This window comes from Lissotriton helveticus, chromosome 7, assembly GCF_964261635.1.
Source record: "Lissotriton helveticus chromosome 7, aLisHel1.1, whole genome shotgun sequence".
Classification (NCBI taxonomy): domain Eukaryota; kingdom Metazoa; phylum Chordata; class Amphibia; order Caudata; family Salamandridae; genus Lissotriton; species Lissotriton helveticus.
Genome location: NC_136068.1, coordinates 140,188,317 through 140,202,975, shown reverse-complemented (window position 1 = coordinate 140,202,975; position 14,659 = coordinate 140,188,317). Strand labels below are relative to the sequence as shown.

The following is a 14,659-nucleotide window of genomic DNA, read 5'->3' as shown; positions in this document are numbered from 1 at the left end:
ATATACGTAAGTTATTCGATAAAAGTTGTTGACTGAAAAAGGTAATAAAGACCAAACTTAACCAAAATGATGCAACTCCAGCAGATTCAGAGGTCAGATCTCTGAGCCTTCCTCTTTGACACTTACATTCACTATCTTGCCGCCTTTACTTGTTGATACAAATGAAGTCAGCCATATTCCAAGATGGCTGCCACAGAAAGGTCAGGCCATCTTCCAGGCTCATAGAACATCGCAGAATGGCTGCTGTGTAGGCAGAGATAGATAAATTAAGGCTTCTTATGCCAGAATGGACCGCATTGTAATTACACTATTTCTATCCGCGGCCTGTTGATTATTTCAAAATTCAGATACTTTGTTACTTTTACAGGATTTAAGACCTTGGAGTGAGCGAATAAGGTGGGTTTTTGCATTTCTCTAGAAATTCTTTTCACCCCGGGTTGGACTTCATGGATAGCAAAATCAACCCTGGGTAAAATGTCTGACAGAAATCTTAACTCTGCAGCAGTTCACTGTTTCGATATAACTTTAATTTTTTGTAGTTCTGTATTGCTAAAGTCGAGGTGCTTTACATGAGCACCAACAAGGACATCTTCATTTATTTTTTGGTAGGCACGGAGGATGAAGTGATTTGTCCAGAAACCGGATGTAGATCCAACGCTGGGACTCAAACCTGCTTCCTCAGCTCCAAAGATGGCAACTCTAGCCATTACGCCACAACCTCTTGCGCACGAACTAAAGCATTTTCAATATTTCAATATTATATACAATAAAGCCATAGTTGTATGTATGCATGTATTATATTTATCTTATACAACTAGCAACCTTTGACAAAGCCAATAGTCCTGGCTTGTTGTAGGTGTAATTTTACTTATGAGGCGGCAGTAACAGAAGCAGCAAAATATCAGTTGGGCGGCACAATATGCTGAGCACTGATATTTAGCATAAATGTTTTGGGCCATGCCCTTAATAATATCAGCCACACCCCTCTATGAGTGACCCCCCCCCCGTTTTTTCATACCACGTAAAGCCCTGCATAACAGCAATAGTTTAACTTATATCTGAAATCCTACGCCGCAGTCAATAACATGCTGAGTTACTTCAAGTGTATGGCAATGCACCCTGCATTCAGTGACCACTGCCGCTTGCCATGAACTCACACTGTTCTCCCCCCACTCACCCTACACTCACAGTGATCACTGCACTCAAAATGCACTTGTGCTGTTCACCCTGTACCTCACCTTGCAGTCACATGAGCACACTACTCACCCTGCACTCATGTGACACTTCACTCACCTGTCCCCCTCGCTGCTCAATCTGCAATCTCACTCAAACAAGACCATCACAAACCATGCATTCATTTGTCCCACTCTGCACTTACATCCGCACCCAAATTCATATAGTCATCTAACTCACCCTGCAGTCACTCCACTTACCCTACTCTCACACTGTCGCATTGCTCACTATGCACTCACATGGGCACTCCTGCCACCCACTCAGCGCAGAGAGTTAATGTGCCTGCTACAAAGAACTTGTACCATGCAGATTACAGAACTCGGTGTGAGTAAACTATGAGTAGCGCTATAAAAAATGAAATGTTTGCCAGAAAAGCGCTATAGAGAGATGAGGTGCATTGTTGGTGAGTATTACTGAGGGAATTCATGGAGAAGGAGGAAATGGGGGAGGGGCACCAAAAAAGACTGTTGCACTGTGTGCGACCAGTGCTAGGGCCAGCCCTGGCTGGGAGTGTTAGCCCCACAAAGTTCGGGTCTAGTTGCGGCCCTGCTGTGAGTAGTCTAGAATCGGGCTTTTGTGGCAGGTGACGCTGTCTTGGGAAGGATGGGTGCACATGTGGGTGAATGCATACATGGATGGGTGTGTAATTGGATGGAGTCACCGACAGGTAATTGTAAGGCGGATGGATGGGTGGCCGATTGAATGGGGCGAATGAACAGCTGATTGTAAGATGGTTTCAATGAGTTAACAGATGGGTGGATGGATGGACCAACAGACGGGTGGACATATGAGGGTGGAAGGAAGAATGGACAGACTGATCGATAGTTTTGAAATGATGGCTGATTAGATGGATGAATGTATGCATACATTGACAGATGATTCGAGTGAACTGAAAGGTGATTTTATGAATGAGTGTATGGGTCAGCCTGCAACGGCCTCGGCGCTGTTTGCGCCCTCTGTGTTCTCTCGGTCCGAGTTGGCAGAAAATCCGCCCGAATTACCCGAAGACACGAGCGAGAAGAGATGCCTGCAGTGCACGCTTCAAAAATTAATAAATTGTTGTTTTAATGATTAGCATTTGTATAGCGCGCAGCCTTGCATTGGGGAGGCGTCGCGGCGCCTTCTTTTGGAACGCACTTAGCGCTTTGAGTTGGATGAACGGCGGCGCTGCGTTCTAATGGGGATCCATGCAAATACACAGCCAGAGACGAGGCGCGCTGACAAGCGCTGCTTTGTCCCGGAAGTTATGAAAGAGGCTAATCATTGTAATGCACGATCATTGCGCGTGGCGGGGCCGGCCGTGGGCTCGAGGCCTCGGAACAGTGGGGCGATTCTACTTCTAGCTCCACTTCCTCGTTTCCGCTGCTTGGGGAGATAAAGTGCACAGACCAACAAGGAAGTGACTGGCATCTCAGAAAAGAATATTTTGTTCTGCACGTTCGCCCGTTGTATAAGAACACAGTCTATTTAATGCAATTTAAAGGGGCGTTCAAGTTCTCCGATGACAAACTTTGCAGTTCCCTATCCCAATGGTACTAAAGGGATCCACCTCAGAAAGATAAAACGGGGAGCCAGTCCTGCCAGGGTTGGCACATGCGACATACGAGGTGCCCATAGACGTACAGGTGAAATGACAGATGAGGAACCCTGGATCACTGATGTCATGCACCTGCAGGGGCGTGGCTGGCGTGTCACTCAACCGCGGGGGCGTGGCTGGCGACCCACCTGCTTGGGCGTGACTGGCGTGTCACTCACCCGCGGAGGCGTGGCTGGCGTGTCACTCACCTGTGAGGCGTGGTTGGTGTACCTTCCCAAGTCCTGGACCACAAACTGCAGGGATGCGAAGGAAGTAGGCTGGGTCCTGTAGTAAAAACGACTTGAGGACAATCCCGCTGAGGTCCCAGAAGAAAAACTACTGATGAGTCAGGTAAAAAAAAAAAAAAAAAAAAACCCAACAGGCTAGTCTTTCAGTTTAAGCTTTGAACGGATGGGGGGGGGGGGTGTTCTTTAAATCCTCAGAGTGAGGGGGGTTTAGTCTCATGTGCTTTGGATATGGCGGGGATATGGGGCTCCTCTGCTTTGGTTCTAGGGGTGTGCCTTTGGCTCCTGGAGGGCCTTAGACCTAGGATGGCCTACGTTTCCTCTGTTTCAGATCTTTGGGGGGTCTGGGTCTCCCCTGTGGGGGGTTGGCTCAACTGCTTTAGATCCCTAGAAGTTTAGCCTCCTCGGTTTTAGGTCCCAAGTGGGTCTCCTCTGTTTTAGGTCCTGCGTGTCTTCAAATTGAGTCTTCAGGGGGCGAGTTCTACTCGGTTTGAGGTCCTGACGCAGACCAGGTCTCCGCTGTTTTTAGGTTCTGGGGGGCTTGCGCCTCCTCAGTTTCAGGTCCGGTGAAGGGCTATTCCTCTGTTTTAAGTCGTTGGAACGGCTGAGCCTCCACTCTCCATGGATTTCAAAAAGGGAGTGGTGGTGATGGACAGAGTATCTGAGTTAATCAGAACACTCCTACCCAGTCAACAGATCAGGGCTTGATCCATCACCGTTTTTTAGCTCACTGCACCATCCCAGTTCAGAACCTGGCTATATGCAAATTAGTCTGTCCCTGGCCCAGTGCATCATGGGAACAGGGCAGACCAAACTACCAAGCACCACTCCATGGGTCCTAGGCGTCCTCCATTTTAAGTCGTGAAGGGCCTGAGTCCCCACTATTTTAGGGCCTGAGGGGCCTGGCTATTCTCTGTTTCGGGGGCCTCTACCTCGTCAGTGGAGTGCGCCTGAGTCTCTGCTCTTTGGGTGTCCTCTATTTTTGGTCCTGAAGGGACCCAGGTCACCTCGATTTTAGGCCCCAAGGGGACAGGTCTCTTTTGCAATAAGTCCTGAGGCGGGGAGCCCCGGTTTCCTCTGGTTTTAGTTCCTGAGGGACACTGGGTCGCCTCTGTTTTCTAGGTTCTGGTGGTATCTAGGCCACTTCTGTTGCAGGTCCGAGGACGCCTGGGGCTTCTCTGACTCCAGTCCTGAGGTCCCTGGCGCTCCTCTACTTTGGGTCGCGAGGGCGGCTGTTCTCCTCTGTTTTATTCCTGGAGTGTTTCTTGGTTTCTCGGTTTTGGCTCCTATGGTGATCTTATTCTGCTCTGTTGTGGTTCTTCAGCTCTGTGTGTTGACTCCTGATGGTAGAAGAGGGTGGGCTGGTCCCCTCTGACCTGGTCCCGCTCTCCTCCGCTTTGCTTGCTGGGGCAGTTAGGCCGGAGCATTCGCTTTGTCTCTTGCAGTGTCTGAGTCCTCTGTTCTTTGGTGTCTGGTGTGGCCCACCTGTGCCCTCTCCTCAAGTTGACCCTCTCTGGCTGTCACTTCTCCTTTTCACCAAAGTTAAGCCTGGTGGACCAGAGAACAACCTGGATGTGCTCCTGGACCGTGCACCCCAAGGCCATCACTGCACCACCTGCTCACTGACATCCCAAACCACAAGGAGGGCGGGGCCACAAATTGATGGAGCATCTCTTCCCCAACATCCGCAGTGACTCCCAGGGCCGACACATCAAAAATAACAGCACTGACAGATGAGGCCAGCCACCAGCCCCTTTCACAGACTCCACCCCCCACACAGGCTGCATCCGCCGCTCACCACCACAACCACCCGCAGCCCCAGACCTCCCAGCACACGGCAGCGCCCTAATCTCAAACATACTGGTGCCAACCCCGCTGCCCTCCAGGAAATACTCATTTTCATGTACATGCAAGCAACAGGCACAACTTTGATAAAAGCAAGCACGTACCAAGATAAAGGGACGCCAGGGGCCCACGTGACCCTGCAGGTAGTCTTCTTTCAAGCGTCCGGGACGGAGCCCCCCTCTGTGGGAAGTGGGCCAGCCCGGGGATGGCGCGCGTGGCCTGGAAGCTAGATGGGCCCGTCTGCGCCCCGGAGTCTCTCAGCCCTACCTGACAGTCTGAAAAATAAAGAAGAAGTCTTCGTCCAGCGCAGTCACTTCTCTAATTCCGTGAAATGCCGCTGTATGCAAATCCTCGGGCTGTGTACGAGCTCTGCTGCGTCCTTCCTCTAATTAGAGTCTAATGCGAGCGCCCCGAACCCCGCTCTCTGGCCCACCCTCTCCGGCAGAGGAAACTCTCCTTTTCTCTATATCTCACCGTTATTTGTGGCTCCGCTCTGCACACGTTCAGCAACACACAAACACACATAAACCGCACACTCACACTGCACAAATACACAGAAAGACACAAGCAAACACAGGCACATACAACTACACAGAAAGGCAAAAGCATACACAGGCACATAAAACTACACAGAAAGGCAAATGCATACACAGGCACCAAAAACTACACAGAAAGACACAGGCACATAAAAGTACACAGAAAGACAGAAGCAAACACAGTCACATAAAACTACACAGAAAGACACAAGCAAACACAGGCACACAAAACTACACAGAAAGACACAAGCAAACACAGGCACATAAAACTACACAGAAAGACATAGGCACATAAAACTACACAGAAAGACACAAGCAAACACAGTCACATAAAACTACACAGAAAGACACAAGCAAACACAGGCACATAAAACTACACAGAAAGACACAAGTAAACACATGCACATAAAACTACACAGAAAGACACAAGCAAACACAGGCACATAAAACTACACAGAAAGACACAGGCACATACAACTACACAGAAAGACACAAGCAAACACAGTCACATAAAACTACACAGAAAGACACAAGCAAACACAGGCACATAAAACTACACAGAAAGACACAAGCAAACACAGGCACATAAAACTACACAGAAAGGCACAGGCAAACACAGGCACATACAACTACACAGAAAGTCACAAGCAAACACAGGCACATAAAACTACACAGAAAGTCACAAGCAAACACAGGCACATTAAACTACACAGAAAGGGCAAGGCACAAGCAAACACAGGCACATAAAACTACACAGAAAGACACAAGCAAACACAGTCACATAAAACTACACAGAAAGACACAAGCAAACACAGTCACATAAAACTACACAGAAAGACACAAGCAAACACAGGCACATAAAACTACACAGAAAGACACAAGCAAACACAGGCACATAAAACTACACAGAAAGACACAAGCAAACACAGGCACATAAAACTACACAGAAAGACACAATCAAACACAGTCACATAAAACTACACAGAAAGACACAAGCAAACACAGGCACATAAAACTACACAATCAAACACAGTCACATAAAACTACACAGAAAGACACAAGCAAACACAGGCACATAAAACTACACAGAAAGACACAAGCAGGCACACACAACTACACAGAAAGACATAACCCAACACAGGCACAGAAAACTACACAGAAAGACACACGCAAACACAGGCACATACAACTACACAGAAAGACACAAGCAAACACAGGCACATAAAACTACACAGAAAGGCACAAGCAAACACAGGCACATACAACTACACAGTAAGGCACAAGCAAACACAGGCACATAAAACTACACAGAAAGGCACAAGCAAACAGGCACATAAAAATACACAGAAAGGCACAAGCAAACACAGGCACATACAACTACACAGAAAGGCACAAGCAAACACAGGCACATAAAACTACACAGAAAGACACAAGCAAACACAGGCACATAAGACACAAGCAAACACAGGCACATAAAACTACGCAGAAAGGCACAAGCAAAGCAAACACAGGCACATACAACTACGCAGACAGACACAAGCAAACACAGGCACATAAAACTACGCAGAAAGACACAAGCAAACACAGTCACATAAAACTACACAGAAAGGCACAGGCAAACACAGGCACATAAAACACACAGCACAAAACACGCAAAAGCACGCAAAACACTGCACAAGACACTAATACAGAAAGGTACAAGCAAATACGCATATAAAACACACCACATATGACGCGCAAACACACAAGCGCTTCAATGCAGCAGGCCCGGTTATAGCAGGGGAACGGTGGGCCAAACCCACCCAGAACATGATATTTGGCCCGCCCAGTCAGGGCAGAAGAGGGCACGGAGAAGGCACCTGTTAAGTGCTTCCTCCATGTCAAGGTCTGAAAATTGTGTTACATTTTTCACTGACTTCACTTTCATTATCAGTCACCTATCAGTACATGTAGAAAACATGCTAAAGCACATTGTATGATTAGTATTTAAAGTATGTACCGATAAGGGGAGAAAATCCTGGCTTTTGATGATTTTCCCTATTTTTGTACAGCCTGGAACATTAAAATACTAGACATGATGGTAAAAAAAAAAACATCCAGGTGGGAACCCCTAGCTGGTCTCTCTACATGCTGCCATTGAATGGTGTGTGGTAGAGGTGGGCGAGCCAACAAATTAACAGGGAGAGCCAAGCTACTGGTCAGGCTCGGCTCTGAGACCGATGATCTGGCTTGGCTCTTAGAGCCCATGCACGAGCCGAGCTCTGAAAATGTTTGCTATCTACATCATACAACAAAACCGCGTAAAATATGATAAAGGCTCTCCAAAATTAAAAAAAGTGCATTTCTTTAACACGTGGAGGCTTTGTCATTAATATGTCACCTCATAGTACTTCTCAAAGGTGATAGTTTTTAAACATGAACTTGCATTCATTGCTGCTCTGGTTCTCACACTGGTGTCAGTGTCCTTAGTGAATCAAGAGGCAAGAGAGTTGTCACGTGGACCCTGTATGTGGCCCAGATAATTATAGAGCAGCATTAGTCTATTCAATCACACACAATAGGTTTTTGTATAGTTGGTTTTCTGTTTCACGTATTTGAATGTGCTTTCATTTGCAAATATGAAGAAAAACGAGTTTTACTGCAATAAAGGATTTGCTGAAGGTCACACAATTTAAGTGGGGAATCTACAATTTATCCTGTTTTTATAGTTTCACTTTCAACAAATCAGCCACTTAACATCTGTATATTTGTCTCTCCTTTTTATGTTAATGCTTTGTTTTGACCTCTTTGTGCAGACTTCTGCATTTTTTTTATGTAGTGTGAACTCGACCTGGATGCATTGAAGCGCTTTGCATAAACACCATTTACATTACACAGTGGGTCACATTAATTTCATTTAGACACAGAGAATTTGAGCCGACGGTGAGGCTTGAACCTGGCTTGTTCTTTTCCAAAGTTGGAAACTCTGGCAGTAACACCACATACCGGGTAGATTGAGGGTGGCAGGCAGAAGGTACATGAAAGCTCGCCTTCTTATGGGGATGAAGTGCCAACAGGACCTCGAGCAGAGCCAGGCTTCAGGCACAAGTCCGGCTCGAGCTTTCAGTGGGTCCCCGATCTCTCATTGGGAGAGTGAGGACAAAGGTATACCTGCCAATGATGAAGCAGGTACAGTGACACCAGGGCCCAAGCCTGTGAACAGCCTTCTGCACCTCGATTATGGTCTCTGTGGGGGTTCTGAGAGTTTTATGTATTTTAGTTTGTGTAAGATGTGCCCAATAATATACTGTAGGATGTGGCATGCATTATTATTCATATAGTGCCAGTACATGCCTCATCGGACGAGCAGCCACGAGGGCGATGGAATCATAAATGTCTCCACAGTACCTATAAATTATTGTGGAGTTACCATGCCTATTAGAGTAAGGGCCTGATTCACAAAGATAAACAATTTTGTGTAAGTTTAGTATTTTTTTGTATTTTTTTTGGAGAAGTGTGGCTCAATGGTTAGAGCGGCAGACCCTGATGCAGAGGTCTAGCCCGGGACCAGGGTTCAATTCCCCGCCTCGGCGGGTCTTGGGCTCAAAAATTCCACGGACCTGATAATTCTTGCCTCGGTGCCTATTCCAATCATGGAGTCCCACTCTGCAACTCTGGGCAATAGCTTGCTTAATCTCCACAACGGCCCCCACAACGCTAAGGATGCCTGGCCTCCACCTTGGGGGTGCCCAGGAGTGGACACCTCACAGGGAAAGCCAGGATGGGTTCCACAACGGTATTCGTACAAGCGCCTTGAGACCCTTGCGGGTGAGTAGTGCACTATACAAGTATCAATTTACATTTTACAAACTACGCTTTTATTTTTACTAATAGCAATTTTATGACTCTGGAGATGTCGCAGTCAGGGGCAGAGAGCTACGTGCATTAAAAGGATAAGACAGGCCTATCTTTTTATGCGCGTAGTCTCCGCCATGAGTTGGGAGTCTCCGGAGTTGTAAAATTACTATTAGTAAAATGAAACTTGTAGTTTATGAATAGCAACAAAATAGTAAACACACAAAAGTGTAAGTTTACCTTTTGTGAATCAGGCGCTAAGCGTGCCTGTCTGATTTCTGCCAGATGTTGTGGTAAAGTAAATAACTTTGTTATCTCAAGTAAGATATTGTGTTGGGCTGAATTTATTTTCACCAGTATGGAAGAGGTACAAATGTGAGTGTTTCGTATTCTAATATCTTGTTACAGTACATTGCACATTCCCAGGTTATAGTTGGGGGCCACTGAAATTATTTAAATTATGGCTCTAGTGTTTGCTGAAAAGTTATGAATTTGCTGAATTTGCCCCATAATCTAACATCTGCTGCAAATCTGCAGATTAAGAAAATGTCTATAGCTCAAAGGCATCTAAAGTTACTAGAAAATGCTAAAAAACATATTGCAGTTCAGTTGAAGACCCTGTGCAAATGTTGACCAGCCACCTTTCAGGTGCTTAATGTAATACTTGTGTGTTAAATTTGCACTAATAAGCGGCAACCTGGAACTTAGACAAAGTAAAAAAAAGTAAACAAAAATGTCAAAATAATGAAGTAATACTATCAAAAAATGTCACAGCGTTACACAACATAATTTGCATTTTCATGCTGCACAATGTAGTCAACTCTGCTGCATAATTTGGTCCTCTCCTGCCGCATAAATGCAGTGGCCCTGGTTGTAGTGATACTATTTGTCTAACCAAATCTACTTGCAATGGGACTGATCATAATTCAGTTCAATAAAGGGCTACCACGGGTTATGCAATGTGGTATGATATACACACAGTGGCATTAATATTAATTATCTAGACTTAACACAGAACTATATAAACCAATCCAAGAATCTTTGTCTTGTCATCGACAGCAAACTCTGCATCACAGCTCAAGTCAACGTCATCATTGCCTTATGCTTCCACATGCTGAAGATGCTGGGGAAGATTATCAAATGGCTCCCAGGAAATACCCAGAAAATCACCACCCAAACTCTTGCCACCAGCACACTAGACTACAAGAATACCCTCTACACCTGGCTCAACAAGCATCTCATCAGGAGGCTTCAGAACATCAGAACTCAACAGCCAGAATCACTCTCAACCTCCCACGACACTCACACATCTCACCTCACCTCAAGGAGCTACATTGGCTACTCACACACAAAGGGGCACATTTCAAACCCCTCACCCAAACTTTCAAGGCACTCTGGCTCAGCATACCTCAACAATACCATCTGCTTTCACAAAACTTCCAGACACCTCAGCCCCGGCAGGACTCCTATTTGCACACATCCCACACATATGGAAAACCAGATCTGGGGGTTGAGCCTTCTCGTACATTGCTCCTAAATCATGAAATGTCTCCTGCTTACTTCTTGAATTCCACAAGATGCTGAAGACCTGCCTGTTCAAGTTGTCACTTTAGGCACTAGGCTTGGCTAATCTTACACCTGCTGAGCACCAGGATACCCTCCTGGGCGAGAGTGTGCTTTATAAATAAAAATAACATGACCTGACCTGACCTGGGAGGAGCAATTGCACTTTATGGAGCATTCAGTTCACACTGGTAGGAAACCCAATCATGTCTGCAGTATTCTGCTAGTCTGGATGATTGCTTTTGTTTCCCATGTTTTATGCCTTTTTGCCTCTGCGCCTGTATCCCTAAAATGGAGCAAGCTTGGAGGCATAGTGATTCCCTCATTTGGGTAGGGGGCACGCCACATGCAAATGAGGGAGCACTCTCTGAATATAGCACTGGTTGTACATATGCGCCAGAAAAATCAGTATTACAGAAGGGGCTGCACAAGCACCGGCGGCCCCTTCTGTAAGTCGGGCACTCTGTGTAATATGGCTCCAGAAGGTTACCTGTTTGACTGCAATTACCGGTTTTACACTTGTCAGGCATGAAAACTGCTCTTAATTGTCAACAATGCTTTCTTTTTTCCAAATGTGTAGCTGTTTTTTAGATTATGTTATCAATGAAATTACACCGCACGAGAATGACATGAAAATAACCAGTTACAAAGTTCACAGTGTGCAAAGGAATCGGTGATGGGCGAATTGCAAAGAGTAAGTAGCCAGTCTACCTAGTGCAAAATGTCAAGGCTTAGGTGTGGTAACAGGGACCTCATTAAGCTTGAACTACTATTACAATCTTCTTGGCATCCTGGTTTTGAAGCCTTATGAGTATATAAATCAGTTCTTACTCTAACAAAACTCTACATGCCTGTTAGAAGAAGATACTATGTAAATCTAGGTTGTAGGCTACCTCCAGAATTGACAAAATTGAGCCCACCTGAACCTACTCGTGGCCCATTTAGATGCAAATTCCTGGACCAGGCCTGGTCACATGTAGTAAGCACTATAAATAAATGCAATTACAATGGAATGCAATACAGGCAACCTCACACCTCTACCAACATGATGAACAGAAACAATTCCTCCACAGAAAGAAAGGCCACAATATGGACAAATGCACACCTGCACAAACAGTGCACACAGACAGTAACGCACACACGCATACACACTGAAAAAAAAATAATCTCAATGGTACCAACCACAGATTTCGATACCCTTGCATCTCGTAAGAGGTGTATTGTTCTCACTCGCAGACTGGTTAGGTGACTAATGTTAGGGTGTTTTTGTGTTTGTGGGATTGTGTGTACATGGCTGAGGGATTACAGTTTGTGTGTCCTTTCATGTTCCTTGCTAAAGTCCTATGATGGTTTTATGATGATTTACCACATATCTAGTCTATGATAGTCCGCTAAACGCAAACAATATATGTACATTGAACTGGCATTGCTTGTATATAAACTACACATGAAGATTTTTGAATCAGTCTTTAATAGCTCATTAGAAATTCATCTTTTCTTGTTTCGAAAGCCTGATCTCAATTAAAATGAAGGGTGGTCCCGTAAGGTAAGAGTACTAGGGTCACCCCCAGCTCTTGAGCATCAGAAAGTGTAGGGTCCCCAATTCCCTAGTCCTACACATGCCCTACACTCTCTGACCTTCAATTACCTCTTCAATAGTTGCTGGCTACTCAGGGAGAGAGGTCAATTGGTCCTACTGAATGATCATTTAAGGGGAGATGGGCTTTAGGACATTCGATGGTAGTAGTAAGGTGATGGGGTCAGGTACCTTATTTTCTGCAAGTGTTGATCTATTACCTTAAAACTGCCATTTTCACACTACATTTGCAGACAAGCTCACCATCTCTGGTTGTTCTTGACCCATTCTCAACCAGGACACCAGGGCACCATGAGACTGCAGACTAAAAAGTGTAAAAATGAAATAAAACAAGGCAACATACAGGGGCGTGGCTTGCTTCACTAAGATTGGGGGCGGGGGGCGAACTTCAGATTTCCCAACAATCCTGCTGGTATATTTTGTTAACATACATTATTTTGAAGCAGGGCGCGTGGGATGCTTAACGGGCAGCGGAAAGGGAGAGCAGTGCAGATCGTTAGCAGTACTTAAAAGAAAACATTTTGTAAAATAACCAACATTTTTTAAAAGCTTCATAACAGAGAGGAGTGAGTGTGTGTTTTTTGGTCTGTGTGTGCATGTAAAAATCCTAGGCGAAATCCGACAGACACATCACCATACCCAACTGAAAGCACCCGTACCCCACTATTTACTGACAAATACATTTTTTAAGGTGGTGTAAAAACCCAAACACCCATCCACCCCATAGCTAAGCCCCTGGCAACAGACAGGCAACCAGCTATGCACCCCGTATCTGGAACAATACCCCCTTATCTATTAGAACTGCCTCACCACTGCTCCAATTCAGGAACAAGCCAAAGACTCACCTCTTTAAAGAACACTACATCACGATGCAATAAGTGTACACCAATCAGCTATGTCTTCTATCACTCGTTGACTTTATGCTTGTCTTTGACTTCGTACATCGCTGCCTTTTGGCCAGGTTCATACTATAAAACCCCATATACATGTACACTACACAGTGTCCGTCAGTGATCTCATGCCTTTGCCGAATATGCATCTTCAGTCTATCATCGAATAAGAGGAACTAAGCGCTTCTCTCATTTCCCAACAAGAGGGGTTTTCGTGTTGGTTTTTATTTGTGACGACCCATTGGGACGTAGGCTTCCTGTTAAGCTCGGAAATTGGGAAATCAAGTTCAGGGAAATGACGATAGAGAATAGGGCACCCCAGATTTACATAATCTGAACATTGCAGAATTCAGCTCAGCAGGGCATTAATAAATCACAGCTGACCAAGATGTCATCACCCAATATGACCAGAAAGGGCAAAAGAATCAGGAAGTCATAATAACCAATCTAGTCAAGTGGGTAGTTGAGGTAGCAGCATCACGACCGGGTCAAACTTGGATTATGAAAGGAGAAAGAGTTTATGCCAGCAAAAAGTTAAAAAAAAGAAAATATTTAGAAGATGATCATTATTAATTTAGATAAATTCATATTTTTTAATATATTGACACCTCCGAGTCTTAGGTTGCATTTGCATCCACTGCCTTTTGCATGTGTGTTTCTATTACCTATGTTTCAAGAAGCAAATCGTGTGGTTTGTGTTTATATTTATGACCTGCTGTGAGAGTGAGCATGTAAGTGAAATTCCAGAATATTGCACTAATCCAACAGTTGACATGTTGTCATCAGTGCCAGATTACCAAATAGGCAAAGTAGGCACCGGTCTATGGGCCCCACTCCTTTTAGGGGCCCTGTGACAATAGATCAAAATAATATTGATTTAATCTTGAAAGAAAATTACAATCAAGCTGTCCTAAATATTGTTTCCAAAAGATAGAAAAAAATAAATCGACTCAAAGAAACAAAAACTTTACATTAAAGACTTTAAAGATTTTTTTAGACATTAATGTAATGTATGTACCCAATACCTACTAAAAGTACATAAGCCAGAGATATCAGAATCACAAAACAGTTTGTCTCCTAAAAGCTCATCTTCTGGCAGTTGTCAGTTTGTAAAAAACATCTGGTGCATTGGGTACTAGGAGATCATTTGCGAGGTGTGCCCTGAAATTTTGCCTGTCTAGGGGCCTCTAGTTGTCATTGCTCCATTGTGAGTCTCACAAGGAGGACTTCCTGGCCCATGTAGACCAGAATAGAGGAGGCTGTTCATGACCCTGATTTAGGCATGAATGACATGTTACCCACCAGATCAGGGGTTGGCCAACTCCAGCTCAGATTAGCGC

The 14,659-nt window shown here is 45.0% G+C and overlaps 1 protein-coding gene across 6 annotated transcripts in view; it reads right to left on the bottom strand.

Annotated features, from left to right (window-relative positions):
• HCK (HCK proto-oncogene, Src family tyrosine kinase) overlaps positions 1–13,520 on the bottom strand; it is a 183,243-nt gene extending 169,723 nt beyond the window's left edge. For 2 of the 6 annotated variants that reach the window (XM_078651771.1, XM_078651775.1), the window contains exon 1: positions 5,004–5,189. The gene's annotated coding sequence lies outside the window, so the exon portion shown is untranslated. Of the gene's footprint in view, positions 1–3,018; positions 3,670–3,879; positions 5,190–13,274 lie in introns of those variants that run through there. The other 4 variants (XM_078651772.1, XM_078651770.1, XM_078651774.1 and 1 more) reach the window with 4 other exon arrangements.
• Between the last annotated feature and the right edge of the window lie 1,139 nt (positions 13,521–14,659).